This window comes from Equus przewalskii, chromosome 1 (assembly GCF_037783145.1).
Source record: "Equus przewalskii isolate Varuska chromosome 1, EquPr2, whole genome shotgun sequence".
Taxonomy (NCBI): Eukaryota; Metazoa; Chordata; class Mammalia; order Perissodactyla; family Equidae; genus Equus; species Equus przewalskii.
Genome location: NC_091831.1, coordinates 69549847 through 69562428, shown reverse-complemented (window position 1 = coordinate 69562428; position 12582 = coordinate 69549847). Strand labels below are relative to the sequence as shown.

The window sequence follows — 12582 nt, the reverse complement described above, 5'->3', positions numbered from 1 at the left end:
GGCCGCCTCATGGAACAGACTTACTGGGCAAGTCACTTCACCTTTCTGAGCTTCTCTTTCCCAACTGTCAGCTGAGAATGAGAACACTCACCTCTCCTGCCTCCCAAAGCCATCCTGAGAAACACAGTGAAATGATGTGCAAGAAAAAATCATGTGGGGGCTAGCCCCATGGCCCAGTGGTTAAGTTCACGTGCTCCACTGCAGGCGGCCCAGTGTTTCATTGGTTCAAATCCTGGGCGAGGACATGGCACCGCTCATCAAACCACGGTTGAGGCAGCGTCCCACATACCTCAACTAGAAGGACCCACAACTAAGAATATACAACTATGTACTTGGGGGCTTTGGGGAGAAAAAGGAAAAAATAAAATCTTTAAAAAAAACTCACGTGCTTTGTGACGTAAGAAGTGCTATACAAATGTTTGTTGATACTTTTTATTTTATTTACTTATTTTGAGGAAGATTAGCCCTGCACTAACATCTTCCACCAATCCTCCTCTTTTTGCTGAGGAAGACTGGCCCTGAACTAACATCTGTGCCCATCTTCCTGTACTTTATATGTGGGACACCTGCCACAGCATGACTGGAGACACAGTGCGTAGGTCTGCACCCAGGATCCAAACCGGCAAACCCCAGGCCGCCAGAGTGGAACATGTGAACTTAACCACTGCGCCGTTGGGCCAGCCCCTATTTGTTGATGCTTTTATCATCAGTCTTCTGGATCGAAAAGTGGGGTTTTTTCATTCATTTTACAAATCACACCTCCCTTCTCCTCCACATCTTTGATTAACACCTGGGGTCCTGAGATTAGACTGCCAAGATTCAAATCCAAGCTCTACCAGTTACTAGCTATATGACCTCGGGAATGTCACCTAGTCCCTCTTTATCTCAGTTTTTCCATTTGTAAAGTGGAGGTCGGAATAGTACCTGCCCAAATAAGATGCTCACCACTGTGCCTGGCAATATGAAGCTCTAGTAAATGTTAGTTAACCTCAGAGGCATAATTGACATTTTTGGGTACTGGGTTTTCGTCATACTGGAGCATTTTTCTTCTTTAAGATTTATTCACTCTAAGTGGCACTTTCTTAGATTCTGATTGCAGTTCTCACAGACTTGAGACATTTAAACACACACATGCACATACACACACACACACAATACCATTCAGGAGATGTTTCAACTTGGGCTTCCTCCTCTGTAAAATTGAGTAACGATATTTACTTTCTAGGGGTGTTGTAAGAATAAATGAGACAGAGTATGTAAAATTTCTTAGCACAAAGTGCCTAAAAAGTTACTAGTTCCCTTTCTCCCCACCTTCATGTCACCTGAAATCCTTGCTGTGGGGATCGTGCATGTGAAAGTGAACAGAACTGGCAAGCTCTCAGAGTGCTCAGCCTCTAGCAGGAGACAGCAAACAAGGGAAGACACAGGATGCTGTCAGGTAGCATGAAGAAAGATCATTTGACATGATAGGGGAGAGAACAACCAGGGGCCCTTTAAGACGAGAGTTAGGGCCAGCTTCTTGCAGGGCCGAAGACACTGCTCCTTGGAGTAACTATTTCTCTTGTGCTTCCTCAGTCAGAGCTTGTAGAAATCATTTCTTGTGTTTATCTAATTGTGGGATAAAAATATCAGATGGGTTTCAGCCTGAGTAAGGGAAGTGTCTTCCTTTTTGAAAAAAAAAACACTAATAACAAATACAACAAGTCTGTTTGAATCTTGTCCTTCATGGATTAAAAAGTGCCTTTGAAGTTAGTCAAGAAGTTCCAAAGGGAAGAATGTTCATTAGCTTTGTCTTCCTAAATAAAAGAGAGTAGTTGTTTGTGCTATAGATGGTAAACCTTCCTGGGTCTTAGGAGAGCATAACTCAAGGTACAGTAGCATGGGGTGGCCCTGCCCCACTTCTTGTATAACAGGCTTGAGAAAGGGAAGATGTCTTTCTCAAAAAGTCTCAAAAGTCTGGTCAAAAGTCTGGTCTTGTTCTGAAAGCACAAAGGAGGAGAAGGTAGGGGGAGGTCAGGTACTCATCCAAAAGTGTCTGAGCTCTGACCACAGAATGAAGAAGCTGCAATAGGTGGTTCATCATTATCCTCACAGCAGGACCCCTACAAAGATATGCAAACTTCTTAAGACTCAGTCTTATTCCTCTTGTTGTTCCTGGCATGGGACAGATGACAGCTAAACAAGCAACGGGGCTGGGAGGGGCTGGTAACATCAACCTGAGGACTATGAAGTCATCTATCCTAGGGCAGGCATGGGGAGATAGGGTTCTGGACAATTGATTGCTTTTTGTTTCTTTCTCTAAATCTCCAATGAATGAGCATTTCTTTAGTGCTCAGTGGTAGTCAGTGCTTAATTTTACTTAACTGTGCAAATGGGCCAGGAGAAACTGAAATGAGCTATAAATGTTTGGAGCTGGCCAAAAGAGGGTGGGGTTCTACAAAACACACTCCAGGGGAAAATGACTAATCAGAAGAACCCATCCCAAATCACTTCCCTGGCCAGTCATGTTGTCCTGCTGGAAGGGCACACTTTCCTACTGCAGTTATGGGCACAGGGACTGCAAGGCTTCCTGTGGACACGCCACAAGGTCTACTCCATGAGTTCAGGATCATGCAACCAGCTAAACGGGAGGTTAGAGCTGCTCTGATGAACTTAGGCTCATGCTGCCTGTCTGCTTTGCCAACCACAAAAACCATACTTTCCAGCAAGTTGCAGGCTCTCCAATAACTCAACCTCTCTGGGATCTATTTACAGCTTCTCTGTGCCTGGCATTGTGCTGGAGACCAAGAGAGGAATAAGATACAGTCCCTGCCCTCAAGTACTTCAGGATATGTTGGGGGAGATGGAGACTGGAGCAAATACTGATGGGAGAGAATGGTAATGTGTCAAAACATGGTATGAGCAAAAGTTATGGGAACTCATAAGAGATTCAACTAATTCTGCCTGGAGGAGTCAAGGAGGGCTCCATGGAAGAAGCAATACTTTTGTAGGTTCTTGGAGGTGGAAATCAGGAGACAGAGAAGGAGGCTAAGGGTCCTCTAGACCAAGGGAAGGAAATATCCCAAAATTTCATGGGAATGATAAGATATGGAGTGTTCAGGAAAGAGTACAGTATTTGAAGTGTGGTGTGATGGTCAGTTTTACGTGTCAACTTGGTTACGCTAAAGTACCTGGTTATTCCACCAAACACTGATCTAGATGTTGCTGTGAAGATATTTTATAGATGCAATTAATATCTACAATCAGTTGACTTTACATAACAGAGGTGGTCCTGGATTATGTGGGTGGGCCTAATCCAATCAATTGAAAGGCTTTAAGAACAGAACTGAGTTTTTCCCTGAGGAAGAAGTTCCTCCTGTGGACAATGTCCTGTGGACAGTAGCATCACCTCCTGCCTGAGAGTTTCCAGCATGCCCTTCCTGACAGCCTGACCTACAGATTTCAGGCTGACTTACCAAAATCCCACAATCGCATAAGTGAATCCTTGCAACAAATCTCTTCATATGTACACATATCCTTCTGGTTCTGTTTTTCTGATGGAACTCTAACTGATACACAAGGGAAGGGCTGAGGAGTGAGTGGATAAGAGCAGAAAGGGTGAGATCATGTAGGGCCAGTGCACAGAGTGAGGGCTTCGTCCTGAAGGCAAGTGATTCTCAACAGTATTTGCACCTGGATCAAGGGCTTGGAGGATAGGGATTTCAGCTGGGGATGAAACAAGAGACAAGCCAGTCAATCAACACTTCCAGCCCCTGCATTAGTTCACTTTATGTTCAACTGGAGCATCTCCAATTTTATCTGCTTCCTTTCATTTGAAAAAAAGGATTCACTCTTCAGGAACTGGGAAGCAATGATGCAAAAAACATTTCCAGAATGATGGCATGGGGAGCTCCACAGACACTCTCCAAAATGAAACAAACATTACTGATGAAAATTAAAAGCAAAACAAAAAATATTAAAGTGAGTGGAAATTATCCTAAAAGCATACAGCAAATGAATAAACAGTTATCCAGGAAAACCTACTAATTTCAGGAAGAGCAGTGAGAGTCTGCAGCATTTAAACCTTGACCCACTCCCTCCCTCCCCTCCATCCAGCTCAGTGCAACAGAAACTCCACTCTGGGGATGAGCAGCTAAAAAGATAGGGCTCCCTTGTCCCCAGCTCCCAGTATACAACTATAGTTTCACCCTGGATGAGGCAGACCACCACCATTTCTCATCTCATCTAGCTCTACGCTGCAGAAGCTCTGTTCCAGGCAAGCTTGATCGAGAGGTCTAAAGCTCCTTTATTCCACCCAACCTCCACTCTTAGGGCAGAAGCTCTATTCCAAGCACAGCAGGCTGAGAATAATGGGCCCTGAATGCCCTTACCCCAGATCACTCATAGGGTGGAAATTCTACACCAAGAGAGGAGGTTCCATGCCAGGAGTGGCAGAAGGACAGGAGCTATGCCCCACCCACAGAGAAGAGAAGTCATGTGACAATAGCATGCCACTGTCTCCAACCTAACTCCATAGCAGTGGCATGGTGGACCTGCCCAGGGAGAGAGGCAGGCCATAAGAAAAGAGCTTCAGGGGCCGGCCCCATGGCCGAGTGTTTAAGTGTGCACGCTCCGCTTCCAGAGCCTGGGGTTTCTCTGGTTCAGATCTTGGGTGCAGACTTGGCACCACTCATCAGGCCATGCTGAGGCGGTGTCCCACGTAGCACAACCAGAGGCACTCACAACTAGAATATACAACCATGTACTGGGGGCTTTGTGATGAAGAAGGAAAAAAAGATTGGCAACAGATGTTAGCTCAGGTGCCAATCTTTAAAAAAAAAGAGAAAGAAAAGAACTTCCTCGTTCTCCCTAAGGAAACTGACTTTATTTGGAAAAGAGCATGGGGAAACTCAACCTTAAGGGTACTGTGAAAAACAGTGGTGATTTTGGTCATAAGCAATTAAGAAGAGGATGGTAGCTTAATGAGAGCAACAATCTAAATCATAAACCCACCAGAAGTGTATAATACAAACCAAGCGAGGAAACAGCTAAGAAGAGCCTTCCTAAGTTAAAATAAACTTCAAAGACAGGTTTCAAAGACTGCTCTCATAAAAGCTCCAAATATTTAGATCAGACAGTAGAGCAATCGATGCCTCAGGGAACTCTCAAAAATGACAGTGCAACCAGCCATCAATTACTGGAATCTAATAGTGGGATGTGATGACCAAAGAGGCAGAAACTTAGCAGATCAGGGAAAGAGAGAATCAAAGAGAGCACTGTTAAAAACCTTGGCATCCCAACTTGAGAGTACACATACCCAAGCATACAGCACTAAGGAGTGACATCAGAGGGCCCCAAAATTGCAAGAGAAATAAACTTCAACATATAGTCCAGTCAAGTCAATAAAAAATAAGGAATCTAATAACGACAACCCAAGAAGGTGAGGGGCAGAGAAAAGTCATATGAGTATCCAGAGTTGCTAAAAAATATTATCTAAAGCATCCAGTTTTGAACAAAAAATTTTAAGACACGCAGAGATACAGGGAAGTGTGATCCGTAAAAGGAAAAGAAGCAACAGAAATTGCCTTTGAAAGAGTCCAGATCAGACATAGCGCAAAAACTTCAAAGCAACAATTTTAAATGTGTTCAAAAACCTAAAGGAAACTATGCTGAAAGAGTACAAGAAGGTATGATGAAATATCTTGTCAATTAGAGAATGCCAATAAAAATGTAGAAAATATATTTTAAAAATATCAACAACAACCAAATGAATATTCTGAAGTTAAAAAGTACAACAATCAAAAGGAAATTTTCACTAGAGGAAATCAGCAGTAAACTTGAGCAAGCAGATGAAATAATCAAAGAACTTGAAGACATATTGATAGAGACTGAAATCTAAAGAACCAAAAGAAAAGAACAATAGAGAAAAATAAACAAAACCTCAGAGTAATATGAAAAACTATTAAGCATACCATCAGATACCTAATGAGAGCACTAGAAGGAGAGGAGAGAGAAAAATGTACAGAAAAAATATTCAAAGAATTAAAGGCTGAAGACACCCAAATTTGATGAAAATTATTAATCTACACATCCAAGAACCTTAATGAACTCCAAGAAGAAATTCACATCCAGACACCTCATGGTCAAAATATTGAAAGACAGAGAGAAAATTAAAAACAGCAAGAGAAAACAATTCATTACACATAATGAATCCTCTGTAAGGTTAACAACTGACTTTGCATTAGAAAAAATAAAGGTTAGGAGGCTTTGGGATGAAAATTCAAAATATAGAAAGAAAATAAAACTGTCAACCAAGAATCTTAGATCCATTTAACATAGTATAGGAAGTTCTAGCCAAAGTAATTAAGTAAGAAAAAGAAATAGAGGCATCCAAACTGGAGAGGAAGAAGTAAAACATTATCTCTGTCTGATCTTCTGTGTACAAAATCCTAAAGGTTCCACACGCAAAAAAAAAAAAAAAAAATTAGAACAAATAAATTCAGCAAAGTTGTAGGATACAAAATCAACACACAAAAATCAGTTGCATGTCTATACACTAATAATGAACACTCTGAAAAGGAAATTAAGACAACAATGCCATTTACAACAGCATCAAATATAATAAAATACTTTGGAATAAACTTAATCCAGGAGAGAAAGACTTGTACACAGACAACTACAAAACATTGCTGAAGAAAATTACTAACACAAATAAATGAAGTGAATCTCATGTTAATGAACGGGAAGATTTAACATTGTTACAATGCCAGTACTGCCCAAAACACTGTGCAGATTCAATACAATTCCTATAAAAATTTAAATGCTGTTTTTGAAGAAATTGAAAGTCCATCCTAAAATTTATTTGGAACAGCAATAGACCTTGAACAGCCAAATAATCTTGAAGAAGACAAACAAAGGTGGAAGTATCATACTTCCTGATTTTAAAACTTAGTACAAAGCTACAGCAATTAAAACAGTGTGGTATTGAAAAAAGACAGATATATAAACCAATGGAATAAAATAGAGAGCAGAGAAGTAAACTGTGACATACATGGTCAGATGATCAACAAGGGTGCCAAGACAACTCAATGGATAAAGTAGTTTTTTCAACAAATGGTGCTGGGGAAACTGGATATCTACACACAAAAGAATGAAGTTGGACACCTACCATACCCCACATACAAAAATACACTCAGAGTGGACAAAAGACCAAAACTCAAGATCAAGACTATAAACCTCTTTTAAGAAAACAGGGGAAAATCTTCATGGCATGGAGTTTGAAAATGATTTCTTGAATATGACACCAAAAACAGAAGCAAAAACGAGAAAATATAAATGAGACTTCATCAAATTTAAAAACTTTTATGCATCAAAAGCACAGTCAACACAGTGAAAAGACAAGCCATGGAATAGGAGAAAATATTAACAAATCATATGTATGATAAGGGATTAACATCCAGATTATATGAAGAACTCCAACAACATGACAACAAAACAATTAAAAACACAATTCAAAATTATGCAAGACTTTAATATAAATTTCTACGAAGAAGATATACAGAGCCAAAAACATGCTCAACAAACACATCAACAGGAAATTGCATATCAAAACCAAAACGAAACATCACCTCACACAAGATACAATGTCTATTATAAAAACAACATAAAATAACAGTGTTAGAGAGGATCTGGGAAAATCAGAACTCCTTTGCATTGCAAATGAAAATGGAAAATATTGCAGGCACTGTGGAAAACACTATGGTGATTGCACAAAAAATGAAACAGAATTATCACACGACCCTGGGCATTCATCCCCGAAAAAGTGAAAGCACCAACTATATAAGGTAGCTTAGAGCAACGGTCAGAGTAAAATTAGTCACAATAGCCAAATGGGGAAAACAAACAAGATGATATCATACAGAAATATGTATGAACGAAATGTAGTATTAATTTACAACGGAATATTATTCGGGATTAAAAGGGAATGACAAGCAAAAGATAAAAGGAAGAGCTGAGACAGAATTGGATCCCAGGCAGGCGGGCTTGAACTTAAACAGTTGGGGAAGGGGACGTCTTTAAGGAAAGACAACACAAAAGGACCCGTACCAACTCCAGTGCGGAAACGAGGGTTTCTCGCGAACGACGGTATCAAGGACAGCCAGGTACCGACTTGGAGAAGCTGACACACGGCGCAGGCATCAGAAAATCCAGAAGCCGTCCCGCTTGGGATGGATGGCCAGGCCCCGAAGGTTCCTCTCGAGCCCAGTGGGCCCCGTCCTTCTGTAGGTGCTGTTTGGAGAGGCCTGACCCGGGGTCTTTCCTAGATGGGCTCTGGAAGACGGATGGGCTGCTGGCAGCTTGCTGAAGCTGTCCGGGCATCCGCAGCCCGGAGCGGGATCCGTTCCATAACCAGGCCCGGCCCTGCTTAGCTTCCGAGATCAGACGAGATCGGGCGCGTTCAGGGTGGTATGGCCCTAGACGCTGGCGGCTGCCGCCGGCGCCCCTAAGAAGCCTCGCGCGTGCGCGCGCTGTCGCCTGGCCCCTGTGACGCGCCGTCGCCTGGCCCCTGTGACGCGCGCGCCCGAGCCCCTGTGACGCGCACCGGCCGCCCCGCGTCCCCTGCGCCCCGCGCTCCGCCGCCTGCCGCCTGCCTGCCACTGCCTCCCGCCGCCGCCGCCGCCGCCGCCGCCGCGGCCAGCCAAACCCTGCCCTGCCCTGCCCTGCCCTGCCCTGCCCTGCCCTGCCGCCCGCCCAGGGCGCGGGAGGCCTCGGGCACCCCGGGGACTGTGGGCGGGCGGGGCGCGGGAGTCTAGGCGCTCTCCCAAGCCGGCCCCGGACGCTCCAGGCCTCCTGTCCGCCCGCATCCCGGCGACGGGTCGCAGGACATCCGGCTGCTCTGCTCGGGGACAGGTGGCCCTGGGCGGGCGCGTCGGCGCGTCGGCGCGTCGGCGCGTCGGCGCGTCGGGGCCCCGGGCCCGCGAGGCCCCTCCGGCCCGAGGCGCCTCCCAACGAACCCGGGCCCAACAACCCCCGGCGGCCGCCGCTCCGGCCCGGCCCCAACTTGCCCAAATCCAGCTGGAGCCACCGGCGCGACCAGAGGGCATCACCGGAAACCCCTCCGGGGCGGGCGGCGGGGTGCGGGGAGACGAGGGCGGGCCACCCTTCCCCGCCCCGCCCCGTCCCCGCGCCCCGCCCACGGAACCCGAACCGCTCCACCCCAGCCAGGCCCCAGGTGACCCTGCACATGCTCTCTCACTGACCGACCGAGAGACACAGAGACAGAGACAGAGACAGAGGCAGAGACAGAGAGATTGAGAGGATCCGAGACACGGACCCAGACAGACACCCCCCGGGACAGACACACAGACGCTCACGCTGACACAGAGAGGCCCTGCCCAAGAGGCAGCTTCCCCACAGGAGGGCGGTGGTGCTTGAGCTGGGCCCGGGCAAGGAGGCGGGGGCCCGGGGCTGGCGATCACCCCTGGGGCCCTGGGACGTGCAGACAGGGTCTCAGGAGTGCAGCGCTCCTGGGATCCCTGTCCCGCGACCCGGACGCCCAGGAGCCACGGACAGGCAGCCGGGCTCGGGCTCGCTCTCGCTCTCGCTCTCGCTCTCGCTCTCGCTCTCGCTCTCGCTCTGTGTGTGCGCGTTTTTGTGTGCGCGTGCGTGTCTGTGTCTGTTTGTGTGTTTCTTTCCTTCTCTCTTCGCCTCTTCGTTCTGGCTCTTTTCCTCTTTCTGCGGGGCGCCCCCGGACTTCCTGAGTTGACAGAACGAGCAGCCAGAAAAGTCAGGACACGGAGAACTTCGCCCGAGAAACCAACGCAATCTACCAGACGTACAGAACCCCCTCCCCGACGACCACAGCGTCCACAGTCTGCTCGAGCGCAGGTAGGGACATTACCCAGGGTCTCCCACAGGTTAGCTCACCCGTTAAGTCTCCTTAGTTTTACCAAGATGGCTAGCACGCCGAGGATGGACGGATGAGCGCCACGGTGTGATTACGGGGAGGGAAACGCACGTCCGAACACCCGTTGGTGCCTCCCGACGTCACCGGTATCCCCGTCCCGAGACCTCTGGGCTTCAGGGTTCTGGGCCGCAGCCCTCTCCCGTCGTCCACCCGGGATCCAGTGCACGATGTCTGCACTGCCCATCTCAAGAGTTTGGGCCCTGTGGGCGTTCTTGGATCCCGTTGGAAAGGGGACCTCGGGACGCGAGGGAGAGGAAAGGGCCGGGGGGCCGGGGTGGGGGGCGGGGGGCGGGCTGGGGGAAAGAGAGCGACGCCATCAACGCATGTCTGACCAGGACCTCGGCTGTGCCAGGCTCTCCATTTCCCACGGCACCGCGTCCCGTCGTCGGGGACGCCGCCTCTCGTCGGGACGTGTTGGTCTGCCGTCGGTCCTCCCGTCCCAGGCACGAGGCGGCGAACTCCCCCAAAGGCAGAGATTTTGGCACCTGCGTCCTCGGCTGCTGGGTCCGGCCCCAAGCAGGCACGCGGCCCGCAGGTGCCGGGCGAATGTCGGCGGAAAGCACTATGCTCACAGGGAAGGACGGCAGACGATGAGCGCGCACCAACCAGTGCCGCGCTCCGTGCTGAGCGGTGTGCTCCGTGCTCCCGCTTCCGCGCTCGCAACAACGCCACCGACGAGGCACTAACAGGACCCCCTTTCCAACCAGATGAGGCAACTGCCGCTCAGGGAGGGCGAGTCCCTCGCAGGAACGGCGGCCCTTGCTGCCGAGCCTTCGTTTGAGACCAAGCCTCCGGGCCCGCACTCCGGGAAACTTACGGAGACACAGCCCCAGTTCTCCCAGCAGAACACGCTCATCGGAGGTCAGATTGGGGGAGCCGTCGGAACCAGAACCACCCAGGGCGCTACCCTGCAGGGAGCGACGCGCGGCCCGCCCCGCCCCGCCACCCCGCCATCCCGGGCAAGCAGGAAGCAGGCCACAGGTGCCCTGGGTCTGCTCTGGCAGGGAAAGTGGGGCCCACGGGAAAAGGGAAACACGAGGATATTCGCTCCCAGGATGATTGCTGAACGGTGAGAGGATGGAGGTTGAGGTCCTCTCTTCCTGCTCTGCCCGCGTGTCCCAGCTTCTCCACAGCGAGCAACTATTGCTTTCTGTCTGCGGTGGGGAAGAGACGGCTTACCTTGATGAATTCCCCCCTTGAAAATGTAAAAGTCCGTGCGATCTGAGGCAAGTCTCCCCTCTCCTCCTCCCTGTCATCCCCGCTCTCCTCCCCTGGAGCAAACTCCCCTCCCGCTTTCCCGGATCCCCTTTCCGCGATAGTCTGCGCGGACACAGGCAGGGGAAGAGCAGACTTTCAAAGCTGCCCGAGCCGCACGAAATGAAAGCTGAAGCCAAGGAGCCAGGAAGGGCTGGCCGCTGAGGACGGAAATGTCCTCTCGGGGGACTCGTCCACTCCCTCTGGCAGACAGAGGCCAGGAGGGGGGCAGGACAGAGTGAGGCACCTGAGTGAGGGGACACCAAAACCCTGGGCCAGCGCAGCAAGATTCCTAATCCTTCCATCCAGTCTGTTCAGAATCAAAACGGATGCAAGGGATCCACGAGGAGCCAGACACCGACCTTTCAAACGAAGGCAGGACCCCCCCCCCCCAAAAGACAAAAGCGAAGACGGAGACGGAGTTGCATCCCAGCCGGGGAGCGGGGGAGGCGCTTGAAACTTAGACACTTGGGGAAGGGGACGTCTTTAAGGAAAGACAACACAAAAGGACCCGTACCAACTCCGGTGCGGAAACGAGGGTTTCTCGCGAACGACGGTATCAAGGACAGCCAGGTACCGACTTGGAGAAGCTGACACACGGCGCAGGCATCAGAAAATCCAGAAGCCGTCCCGCTTGGGATGGATGGCCAGGCCCGGAAGGCTCCTCTCGAGCCCAGTGGGCCCCGTCCTTCTGTAGGTGCTGTTTGGAGAGGCCTGACCCGGGGTCTTTCCTAGATGGGCTCTGGAAGACGGAGGGGCTGCTGGCAGCTTGCTGAAGCTGTCCGGGCCTCCGCAGCCCGGAGCGGGATCCGTTCCATCGCACACCACGACTCGACCAACTGCTTGGGTGCCGCGCCGGCCGAGTGGACCGCTAGGGTCTCTCAGGAGCCTGGCGGGTGGGAAGAGGCCGCCGAGGACAGAGGGAGCCCGCCGGACGAGGGCGGCGTCGGGGGCACGGCCACGCGGGGCCGGCCCCGGTTGGCCCTGGGTTCCCGTGGGGCCGCGAGGTGGAAGGGCTGGGCGGCGGCGGCGGCGGCGGCGGCGGCGGTGGCCGCGGCCGCGGGGCACTCGCGCGGCTGGACAGCGGTGGGGGCGTGGCGGGGCGATGGGGCGACCGGTGAGGAGGGAGGAGGGGCGGGAGGAGCGTGGAGGGAGCGGCGCTGGGGCCGGGGGGGGGGGCGCAAAAGGAGAGGGAGGCGGCGGGAGGCAAAAGCCTACAGCACCCGGTATTCCCAGGCGGTCTCCCATCCAAGTACTAACCAGGCCCGACCCTGCTTAGCTTCCGAGATCAGACGAGATCGGGCGCGTTCAGGGTGGTATGGCCGTAGACGCTGGCGGCTGCCGCCGGCGCCCCTAAGAAGCCTCGCGCGCGCGCGCGCTGT

At 50.3% G+C, this 12582-nt stretch overlaps 1 long non-coding RNA gene and 1 other non-coding gene across 3 annotated transcripts in view; both read right to left on the bottom strand.

Annotated features, from left to right (window-relative positions):
- LOC103540520 (uncharacterized) overlaps positions 1-8516 on the bottom strand; it is a 38494-nt gene extending 29978 nt beyond the window's left edge. Inside the window, exon 1 of one of the 2 annotated variants that reach the window (XR_011524636.1) lies at positions 8086-8516. This is a non-coding gene — a long non-coding RNA (uncharacterized lncRNA). The remainder of the gene's footprint in view (positions 1-8085) is intronic. The other variant, XR_011524637.1, reaches the window with a different exon arrangement.
- A 3895-nt stretch (positions 8517-12411) lies between these two features.
- On the bottom strand, positions 12412-12530 carry LOC139078488 (5S ribosomal RNA). The gene has a single exon (XR_011531457.1). It is a non-coding gene; the product is annotated as a 5S ribosomal RNA (ribosomal RNA).
- Positions 12531-12582: the final 52 nt, after the last annotated feature.